The sequence below is a fragment of the Amphibalanus amphitrite genome, unplaced genomic scaffold (genome assembly GCF_019059575.1).
Source record: "Amphibalanus amphitrite isolate SeventyFive unplaced genomic scaffold, NRLGWU_Aamphi_draft 002096F_arrow, whole genome shotgun sequence".
Classification (NCBI taxonomy): Eukaryota; Metazoa; Arthropoda; class Thecostraca; order Balanomorpha; family Balanidae; genus Amphibalanus; species Amphibalanus amphitrite.
In genome coordinates this window covers 32,620-38,794 of record NW_024883589.1, presented here as the reverse complement: position 1 = coordinate 38,794, position 6,175 = coordinate 32,620, and positions in this window count along the sequence as shown.

The following is a 6,175-nucleotide window of genomic DNA, read 5'->3' as shown; positions in this document are numbered from 1 at the left end:
CTTTGAGACTTTATGGACTTGCCTAACGAGGATGTGTGTTAAAGCAAAACGAACTGTGTTACACGGTTCCATAATTATATGTGGAATGAGTTGTATAAATGCATACTTCATGTCGACCTTATATTGCGGTTAAAGACGTGACCTCTGTTTAAACGCAACAGGGCCTGTTACAGGCCCGTTGACATGTTCACGAAGGTACGCCTTTCATCGCATTAATAAGTCCACATGAAGTTGTATTTAAACATATTCATTCAACATGATCATTGAATCGTGTAATGCAGCTTATTTTGCGTTAATATACATTCTAAAAGGAGGTACTGGACGGGAAGTATATGAACACGAACCGAGCTACGAAACACGTTACACGTTTTTGGCGTGCTCAATAACATCTTATACTCCGATTTGTTAACACCATTAGCATTCCGCAGCATGTATTAAGCAGAGCACAGTAACACGAGTGTAGTAAATTAACACCTTACATGTTTAATGCGAGTATTGTAGCACGCCTTTCGATACACTAGAAAGTTAATAACGAGTTATCAAACTCGTAGCACGTTTTTAGCGAGTAGCGGAACACTACAAACGATAGACTTAAAACTCGTTCTAGTGTTACCTAACACGGCCTTGCCGTGTGAGATAACACCACTAAACGTGTAACATCACACGGTTATACCGAGTCGTTTTTGTCCATATAACACGAAACGTGTTATGATTTTTTACAGTGTTGCGGGGTGGCACCATTACATTGAAGGGCGCCATGTGAGCAGTGATGTGGGGCAAAATGACAATGAGGAGCGCCTCCGATACTTAAAAAGAAGAAAGAGACGCCAACATTACTCGGGGGGGGGGGCAACATCACTTTTATTTTGAGGACGCCACCCACATTGTAAGGGGCGGCACTGTAACTTTAAGGACCGCCATGGATACTTTAAGGGGCGGCTCCATCATATGGACGGGTGCTACAGATCGTTAATGGGCGGCAATAGGTATGATATTTAGGGACTCCGATACTTCGAAGGGCGCCACCGTTTGTTTGAGGGTGACATCATCACTTTGAGGGCCACCACCGATACTGTTCGGGGCGCCACCGACACTATAAGGGGCGCCACCGACACTGCCAGGAGCACTTTGACCGGCGTTACTATCACATATGGGCGCCGTGAGCACATTGGGGGGGGGGGGGCGGCACCATGACGTGGAGGGGCGTTACGGAAGGTTTGAGGGGCGGCAACATGACATTGAGGAGCGCCTCCGACACTTCGAGGGACACCAGCATTTCTTTGAGAGGCGGCACCTTGACTTTTGAGGAGACACCACCGACACTGTAAGGGGCGGCACCATCACTTTGAGGGGCGCCACGGATGGTTTGAGAAGCGGCACCATTATGTATATGGAGGGGCGCTGCAGAAAGTTAGAGGGCGGCAACATTGTATTGATGAGTTCCTCCAAAACTTTGAAGGGCGCCACTGACACTGTAAGGGGCGGCACCAGCACTTTTAGGGGCGGCAGCATCATTTTGAGGGGTGCCACCGACTCGTTGACAGGAGACACCATCACATTTAGGGGCGCCACTGGCACTTTGAGGGAGGCACCATCACATTGAGGGGCGCCACCGATACTGAAAGGGGCGGCATCATCTTCTTGAGGGGCGGCATTATCTGCTTGAGGGGCAGCTCCATCACAATGAGGGGCTATGGATACCTAGAGGGGCGGCACCATTATATTGGTGAGTTCCTCTGACACTTCGAAGGGCGTCACTGGCACTATAAGGGGCGGCACTAACACTTTAAGGGGCGGCAGCATCATTTTGAGGGGCGCCACCAACTCGTTGGCGGGCAGCACCATCACATTCAGGGGCGGCATCATCTGCTTGAGGGCGGCTCCATCACAATGAGGCAGGGGTGTCGATTTTTCAAAATGGTTGGGGGTGCTCAACCCCTGCACCGGGTGACAGATTGCAGCTTTGCCATGCGGCACAACCGTACAAGGCGGGGTTGGTTATCCCCATAAGGTACTGATAATGCCGGGATTTCTATATACTAACAGTTCCCAAGGGCAGAACGTTCTTCTTGAAAATCATTCTGCTCGTCCTAGTACTTGGCTACCTGATTACATAAACATCTTTCCGGAAAAAAAATATATTTGCCGGCAGCATGGCAACAGCCCCGACACCGCTGTAATAAGGTGACAGAAACCAATGACGGTGATTAGCACCGGTGCAGCAGCCGCTGCGGTCCGCAGGGGCGGACATTGCGCGGAGGCAACGGTAGCTACGAGGCTCTGGCGGTAATCAGACGATCCCAATATCGATGAAAAATGACAGGTGATCGCATTTGGATATTTACGGGTTTACGATTTTCCCCAGTGGCGTAGCCAGGTGGGCCGTGAGGCACGTGCCCCCCTCCCCATCAGGTTCGGGCCTCAGGGTCCCCTCGGGTTATTCGGGCCTGAGGGGCCCTGAGGCGCCAATTGGCCGCTAAGGGTCAATGCTGGCCATATTTGGACATAGAAGGGATCCACGGGGCTCGTAAAAACCCCTCATGGGCCCACAAGTACCAACACTAAGATCTCCACAAGGGCCCCAATCCAGTCTCTGAGGGCCACTTGGCGGCCTCTGAGGGCCCCTTACCGGCTTCGGAGGGCCACATGTCGGACTATGGGGGGTCTTAACCGGCCTATTCCCAGCCAGCAAATTTGGTCCTGGCCGTAGCTGGTCTTACTCTGGCTAGCTCCGGCATTTGCTCCGGCTAAAATACCTACGGGCAAGGTCTGGGGCTCTACTGGAGTTGACACAGGATCCCGGAGCTCGCCCGCACCACAGCCGGACTTGAACCGATCGGCCGTGCCGTACCTCCACCGTACTTCAGCCACAGTAAGCCAGAGCAGCTATGAGGTTCAGCCGGACCTGGTCGTAGGGAGCCGGACTTAAAGGTAGTGTGCCACCTTTGAAAGATTTCCCATTTTATTTTTCCTAGGATAAGAAGCTTCTGTTTTTACCTAATATCGCAAAAAAAATCAAAAATGGGCCTGGAATAGTGCCTTTTTCGCCTAAAAGTTTATCGGTTTTTAGATATGTATAACAACTGTAGTGGGCTCACCTGCAAACAGGCGTCGGGCAACAATCGCGAATGCGGCGCACTTGTGACAATAAGCAAAGGTCATTATAGTGTTACGACCATACGACGTACGGGAATGAGTTATCAGCTGTCTAATCGTAGACAACCCAATGTCGAGCCTTAAACTGTAAGCCCGTATTGGTATTGTTTCTTTTATTTGGCTGTCGAACATTATTTATGGTTTGAAATATGATTTTATGTAAAATAATTGATATGAAAAAGCCGTCTTATAAGTTATGACCCCATTTCACCATACGCAAGTGGCAGAAATGACAATGATCAGCTGACGCATTTTTCTTGGCCGAAGTCAGAGCGCGCAGCCCGACGCACCACCACCGCACCACAAAAACCCGGTTTACATAGCATATTTGACGAGGCTCTAGCTCGTTAATTTGGCGATAATTTCGTTGCAGTGGTCTTCAAATATTTAGAGGGGATCATTTTGTAAATTGTTAAGCACCATTGGCATCTTTTGCAACATCACGGACAAAGATATACGCTTGCAACAAACCCTATGTAAACGCGTCTAAAGTATGAGCAGAAGCCGCGCCCAAAGCCAGGGCCCCGGTAACGTGAGGTAGCCGAGTCGGGGCAGCGTGCGCTGACCCAAGCCGGGGCCGCAGCTTTGGGCGCGGTCTACCGCATCCCCGCGGGCAGCCCCGGGCTATCACATGACACCGGGAGGACGCGCGGCTCCGGCTTGGGTCAGCGCACGCTGCCCTGACTCGGCTACCTCACGTTACCGGGGCCCTGGCTTTGGGCGTGGTATACCGCACCACCTAACAGGCGTGTTCGAAACCGCAGGAGCTGATGATGAACGGATTTATCGAAACTTGATTGGATGAGCATATCGGTAATAGCGATTTCAGTGTGTGCATTTATTGTTCATAGTGGTGTGAAATGTGGTTGGGGTACGACCGACAACCCGTCGGGGCGAATTTCGCACTGGGGTACTCAAAATTTGAAGAATTTAAGACGTTTCCATGAGTTTTGAAGGTATGGATAAGTTCTAAAAATCCGGTTCTCCATAACCCGGCAGGCGGTGGGCCTACCAGCCACCTTCCACGCGGTGGGGGGGGGGGCACTTTTTTGCCCCCCCCGTATCTCCGAAACTACTGGACGGATCCGAAAAATTCAAACGGCGTTCGATAGCCCTGTCAAATTTGTCGAGGGAAACCAAATTTCATTGACCTCGGGGTCACCGATGACGTCACAGGTCAGGTCAAAGATAAAATGTTTCACCGTTCACAGGGCTTCTAGGGAAAGCGCTATAACACAGAGTAAAACGCATTTTGTCGAAAATCAGCGATAAGGCGTCAGTTGTCTAGTACATATGTTGCTATTAGAGGTCACTGGTCATACCAGGTCAGGTCACAGGTCAAGTCACCAAAGGTCACCAAGGGTCACCACATGAGCCCAACTTTACTAAGGTTATGTGATGCATGTTTTATGGCCAGTTTTTCATTTCCAACTCAATGGTGTTGGTTATAAGAGCATCAGGTAGGGTTTAGGTCACTTTCTGGTGGAGGTCAGGTCAAGGTCAGGTCAAAAAAGGTCAAATTTCAAAGTTGATATTTTTGCACAAAATGGGTATCGATTCGATGCAGCTCGTCACGGGGAGTCTAATGGTGGTCTTTGTTTTGCGCTACGAGGTCTAGAATTGCTAAAAATTGAGTTTGAAAATTTGACGTCATCAATTTTGAACAGTTTTTTCGCTATAACTTGGCCAAAAAACGAGGTATCGATCTCAAATTTGGTATGTAGATAGAAGGCGGTAGGGACTATCACATATATTCCGGTTTGTTTTGTAGCCCTTTTGATTCCACACCTTTTATGTCTAAAACATTTTTCTGTATCTCTAAAGCTGTAGGTCTGACAGCTCTTCCCGCGAAACCTTTTTTTGGGTCGAAAATGGCAAAAATGACGTCACTCTTACGTCATTAGCGGCCAACCTATCATAGCCTTTGGAAAAATTTTTGGTCACCATGTGCGCTAGCTGCTCCCGGGAGGGTACTGAAAGTTTGGTGACGATCGGCGCAGCGGTTCTCGAGATATATCGAAAAAAGTAAAGGGGGGGGGGGGCAAAAAATTGCCCCCCCCCCCACCGCCTGGAAGGTTATCTGGGCCATTAACTCCATACGGTCCAAGAAAGCTGGCACACTACCTTTAAGCCATGGCAGGGAGTCTGACTTGAGCCAGACTTGGCGGTTCGGACTTCGGAACCATAACAACCCAAGAGCGCTACGGCATATACTGGCTAGCCGGAATAGAGGCAACTGTGTATCGACCCAAACCCCGGATCTGACGGCGATACCCTCGTCAGTTACCAGCGACCCTGACGGTCCCACACAGGTGACTCGGAGGGTCACAGCGGCGTCTGAGAGCACCATGTCCGGTCTCTGAGAACCCCACAAGGCTCCTGAAGGCACCGGTGACCTCTTGATATCTTCTTGTCGGCCTATGAAGGGTCCGTTCCGTAACAGCAGTTCTGAGGGCCACACGCGCGCCTGTGATGGCCCTAAACCAGTATCTCTGAGAGCCCCCACAACGGCGCCTGTGAGGGCCATCACCGGCAACTGTAGAGCACCTACACCGGCGCCTCCGAGGGCCATACATTGCCATATCTGAGGGCCCCGCACTAGTGCCTCTTAAGGCCCTATATTGGCGGCTCTGAGGGCCCAACACCGTCGCTTCTGAAGGCCCCACAAGCAGGGATGCGGAGCCGGAGCCGGAGCTGGAGCCGGAGCCGCCGGAGCCGGTATATTTTGCCCGGAGCCGGAGCCGTGAAACAACACAGCCCGGAGCCGGAGCCGGAGCCGGAGCCGTCAAAAAAGGGGCGACTCCGGCTCCGAGGAAAAAAAATATTGACCTAACTCGGTTTGACAGTACAAAGCAGTAAAACATGTGGTATTCCAAATATCCTTGTTATGCATATGCAGAAACAACGTGTGCCAATCCAATCGCCTTTTTTCTTCCACCCGTATTTAATTAATCGCATAGGGAATGTACTGAGTAGGAGCCGGAGCCGGAGCCGGAGCCGCCGGAGCCGGACCATTTTA